This window comes from Erpetoichthys calabaricus, chromosome 10, assembly GCF_900747795.2.
Source record: "Erpetoichthys calabaricus chromosome 10, fErpCal1.3, whole genome shotgun sequence".
Taxonomy (NCBI): Eukaryota; Metazoa; Chordata; class Cladistia; order Polypteriformes; family Polypteridae; genus Erpetoichthys; species Erpetoichthys calabaricus.
In genome coordinates, this window is record NC_041403.2 from 117581588 (window position 1) to 117587500 (window position 5913).

Sequence of the window (5913 nt, forward strand, 5' to 3'; positions counted from 1 at the left end):
TTTATTGTCACTGCTAATAAGAGGGAAGTAATTGTGGGTACTTAATGTAAAGTCGCGCCAGTAAATAAACCCCAGAATGACCAGCTCTGTTCATTCTTCCCTTTCAGCTTTCATGGACAACTTTGGGATAAAATGGGATTGGGGTAAAACACAAGCCAAGAATCAATGCTGAAAATTTCCAATGGAAAAACTAGCATACAGTGGGGCAAAAAAGTATTTAGTCAGCCACCAATTGTGCAAGTTCTCCCACTTAAAAAGATGAGACAGGCCTGTAATTTTCATCATAGGTATACCTCAACTATGAGAGACAAAATGAGAAAAAAAATCCAGAAAATCACATTGTCTGATTTTTAAAGAATTTATTTGCAAATTATGGTGGAAAATAAGTGTTTGGTCACCTACAAACAAGCAAGATTTCTGACTCTCACAGACCTGTAACTTCTTCTGTAAGAGGCTCCTCTGTCCTCCACTCATTACCTGTATTAATGGCACCTGTTTGAACTCATTATCAATATAAAAAGACACCTGTCCACAACCTCAAACAGTCACACTCCAAACTCCACTATGGCCAAGACCAAAGAGCTGTCAAAGGACACCAGAAACAAAATTGTAGACCTGCACCAGGCTGGGAAGACTGAATCTGCAATAGGTAAGCAGCTTGGTGTGAAGAAATCAACTGTGGAAGCAATTAGTAGAAAATGGGCGACATACAAGACCACTGATAATCTCCCTCGATCTGGGGCTCCACACAAGATCTCACCCCGTGGGGTCAAAATGATCACAAGAACAGTGAGCAAAAATCCCAGAACCACACAGAGGGACCTAGTGATTGACCTGCAGAGAGCTGGGACCAAAGTAACAAAGGCTACCATCAGTAACACACTACGCCGCCAGGGACTCAAATCCTGCAGTGCCAGACATGTCCCCCTGCTTAAGCCAGTACATGTGCAGGCCCGTCTGAAGTTTGCTAGAGAGCATTTAGATGATCCAGAAGAGGATTGGGAGAATGTCATATGGTCAGATGAAACCAAAATAGAACTTTTTGGTAAAAACTCTACTCGTCGTGTTTGGAGGAGAAAGAATGCTGAGTTGCATCCAAAGAACACCATACCTACTGTAAAGCATGGGGGTGGAAACATCATGCTTTGGAGCTGTTTTCCTGCAAAGGGACCAGGATGACTGATCCGTGTAAAGGAAAGAATGAATGGGGCCATGTATCGTCAGATTTTGAGTGAAAACCTCCTTCCATCAGCAAGGGCATTGAAGATGAAACGTGGCTGGGTCTTTCAGCATGACAATGATCCCAAACACACCGCCCGGGTAACGAAGGAGTGGCTTCGTAAGAAGCATTTCAAGGTCCTGGAGTGGCCTAGCCAGTCTCCAGATCTCAACCCCATAGGAAATCTTTGGAGAGTTGAAAGTCCGTGTTGCCCAGCGACAGCCCCAAAACATCACTGCTCTAGAGGAGATCTGCATGGAGGAATGGGCCAAAATACCAGCAACAGTGTGTGAAAACCGTGTGAAGACTTACAGAAAACGTTTGACCTCTGTCATTGCCAACAAAGGGTATATAACAAAGTATTGAGATGAACTTTTGTTATTGACCAAATACTTATTTTCCACCATAATTTGCAAATAAGTTCTTTAAAATCAGACAATGTGATTTTCTGGATTTTTTTTCCTCATTTTGTCTCTCATAGTTGAGGTATACCTATGATGAAAATTACAGGACTCTCTCATCTTTTTAAGTGGGAGAACTTGCACAATTGGTGGCTGACTAAATACTTTTTTGCCTCACTGTATACATCAGCATTTGACAGACCTTGTCTATTAAAATTCATAACGTACTTGCAGAACACTTTTTTATAATAGTGGTTATTTGTGCTTTTAAAAAAATGAACATACCAGAACATTGAATTAAAATCTCAGAAAGCAACTAAAGCATTTTTTCCTTTCAGTCTTTATTCCTTTATGATCTATTGGTTCAAGTGTAAGAAGCACAATAACCCACCAGATGTTCTGGCAGTTCAGGCTGACAGTGCGAATCATTCAAGTAATTGAAGCGGTGAGAAGGATGGCCTGCATTGCAACTGTAAGCTTATTATGTGAAGAACTGTCTTCTGTTCTTCTAAGTGTATTGCAGTTCACCAGGAGGCTGCTTGCTCCCACCTATGAGGAGTACTCGCTATGCCAATAACATGACACATTGGGGACATGAAGGATACAATGAATGGGTAGGTAATTGGGGCTCAAACAACAAATAAGCTCCGTGGCAGTTTGTAATGTGTGGTGCCAGTCCCACAAAATATTTTAAATAATTAAGTAATGTGAAATAATCGTGAAATAAATGTTTATTTGCACAACGTGCCTGGTGTCTGTGCATGTCAGCATCCATTAAATATTGGTAATGGCTTGTATTTGTTTAATTTCTGTGTGAATACCTGTATTTCCCGAGTAAAGGGCACTGGCCAAATTAGAGTGTATGCAAGCAGGTGACCTGAGGCTCCCCTTTAGATCGTTGCTTTCAGATTTTTCTGGGGATGCAGCTCTCTGCGCCCTGGACACCCCCACATTTATTGGCAGCAAATTAGTGTTTTAGGTTTTCTAAATCTAATGTGATTGTACGATCGTCAACACACCACTTCATGTTCATGTCAATAGTTCACAGTTCACACCTGCCATTGACGTAACTACAGATGAATGAGAGCAATGTTTAGGGTGATGGCAACTTCAAGTGAACTTCAGAAATCAAAGAAAATTAGGTTGTCTCTTTAATGAAGCACCTCTTCATAAATAGTTCACCTGAAGAAAAAAAGAGAGCAGCTTGGACCAGAGCAACCTGACTTAAGAATTCAGCATTTGGCAAGTGATCAAGGAAGAAGGGTCCAGCTACAGACATCCTTGGATCAAAGACGAGCTTGCGCAAGGACTTTTTCCCACGCAAGATCCACAGGTGGTCGAGAAGTCTCTGAAGAGGATAGGACAACCTGGAGAAGCTGACATAAAAGCAGCTTCGTGATCGCCATGTACTTCAGGCACTTCAGATGTGTCTCCTGGCTGCTAGACTCCCATCAGCCCTGTATGTGTTGTCATCAGCAAGCCTCACCGAGCTGGTGGATAGTCGGCATACGAGTTGCCTCTGAGGCAGAGAGGGACAGGCAAATGGACAAAGCAGCTTGAAAATGCCACCAAAGTGCCCTGTTTGCAAACTCGGACATCAGGAGAGAGTGAGAGACGTATGACCATTTCATCTAATCGTCAGCAAAAGCCTCTCATGAACAACATCGATTGCTAAACAAGCCATCCAATGACATTCATCTTGGGCATTGTTACTTTTCCGTAAACTTTTTCTTAAGACTATATATATATATACATACTTGCATGTCTTTGGACTGTGGGAGGAAACGCACACAGACATGGGGAGAACGTGCAAACTCCACGCAGGGAGGATCCAGGAAGCGAACCCAGGTCTCCTAACTGCGAGACAGCAGCTCTACCACTGTGCCACCATGCCACCCATATTATTTATTATTATATTAAAAAATTTTGGGTCAAGACGTGATCATCTCGGGGAGACACTTTGACATCACGCGAGACTAGACATTACAACCTTGGGAAGCAAGACTCGTGAGACATTGACTTTTGTACGCCCTACTTACAAACAATTTAGGGGAGAGGATCCAAGATGGCGGAGTGAGTAGCAACCTTTTTGCAGGCTCTGGAACTTTTTCAGTTTTAGTCCTGGATTTGTGAACTTTTTTTTTTTTTACAGTAACCCAGTGTTTGCAGACCAAAGTTAACCGCTATCCAAATAACCAACTATTTTGCAAATTCACCGTAATTACTTCGTCTTTTTTGATAACTACACTGCGAATAAGATGGATCTTGATTACGACTTGTCGGTGCTCAGAGAGGCGTATGACGACAACATTGAAGACCTGGAAGTCGACGAAACGACCTCCAAAGAATACAAAATTAACTGGACTCACACACTAACAAAAGGTCCGAACCCAAAGAAAATAAAAGGGACACAAGCTCAGAAAATGGAGGATGAGAATACCGCCACTGCTATCCTGCATGCAGTCAACATCTTAATGCAGAAGATGGATGAACAGATGGTGCTGCTGTGAAAGTTTGAATAGCGTATTGATATGAACACAGCAGAAATAAGAAAAAACAAAGAAGGAATAGCCGAGCTCCAGGAGAAAATTGTTGAGCTTCAGAAAGAAAATACATTTCTGCACAGCTCTTGTGAGGAACAAGCTCGTTACAAGAGAAGGTGGAACCTGAGGCCAACTGGTCTTCCTGAGAAAGGTGATGAAAACACCAGAGAGACATTCATTGGGATGCTCACCAGAGTTGTGCCTGTGTCTGTGGATAGACTTAGAGAAACTGTCGACACTGTGCATCGATTAGGAAGAAAGGGAAACGCTGCCTCCTCCATGACCCCGAGAGCCATAATCATCCAGTTCGGCATGAGAACGGTCCGGGATGACGTCTGGAAGAAATCGAGAGATGCAAGAGTCTGCAAAGAGATGAGCATCCACTTTAAGGAAGACTTCTCCAAAGAAGACCTGGAGGCTCGAGCCAAACTGTGGCCGCTGGTCCTGGAAGCCAGGAGTAAGGGGAAGAGAGCGTTTTTGAAGGAAGGCTACACTCTGATTGACAACCAAAGAGTGGACCCAAACTGAACATTAGGTTTCACTGTTTCACTTCTCAGGTATGCTGATGTTAAATCAGCTTTAATATTTCATGTTCCCTGATTGTTAAGGGTTATTGCACTACTTGTTTATATGAAGGACACAGCTGCTCGTTCCTGCGTGTCTACTAAATTTTCCTGTTTAGTCAAAAAGTTTGTTGAGGTGTTTTATGTTATCTTTTATCTCGTTGAATGCTAGGGGGCTAAGAAACACTGTGAAATGCAAGGCAATTTTTCTTTTCTGCAAGGAGCAAAAGGCTAACTGTGTTTTCTTGCGAGAGACCCATTCAGTGGAGGCAGACACTAAGTTCTGGAAAATGCTGTGGGGAGACTCTGTTTTCTTTAGTCATGGAACATCTCATTCAGCTGGAGTGAGGATTTTATTTAATAGGTTTCTGGGTAATGTCATAGACTATAAAAGTGACTCTGATGGACATTGGCTAATGGTGGTGTCAGAAATTCATGGTTCAAACTATATGCTGTTATGTGTGTATGGATACAATAATAGAGCTCAGAACAAAAATCTTCTTACTTTCCTACGTGAAAGGTTGGAGCAAAGCTCCGGGACCTCCTTGCAAAGCTCCGGGACCAGATGGCATCCCAGGCCGTGCCCTCAGGGCGTTTGCTGACCAGCTAGCAGGTGTGTTCACCAACATCTTCAATCTCTCCCTGAGGCAGTCAGTTGTCCCCACTTCCTTCAAGGCATCCATCATCATTCCTGTCCCAACGAAACCGGTGGTCTCCTGTCTGAATGACTATCGTCCAGTTGCACTGACATCGGTCATTATGAAGTGCTTCAAGCAATAGGTCAAAGGTTACATCTGCTCCTCCCTCCCCGACATGCTGGATCCTCTCCAATTTGCTTACAGAGCAAACAGATCTACAGAAGATGCCATTGCGCTAACAATAAACACTGCCCTCACCCACCTGGAAAGAGGAAATACATATGTAAGAATGCTGTTCATAGATTACAGCTCGGCATTCAACACCATCATCCCCTCAGAACTCGTCTTGAAGCTTGACAACCTTGGGTTGGGGACGACCATCTGCAGATGGATTTTCTCTTTCCTCACAAACAGGCCCCAGGTGGTGAGAGTCGGCAAACACATGTCCTCATCACTCATTTTAAACACAGGAGCACCGCAAGGGCTGTGTGCTTAGTCCCCTCTTGTATTCCTTGTTCACCCACGACTGTGTTGCAAAACAGGGCACAA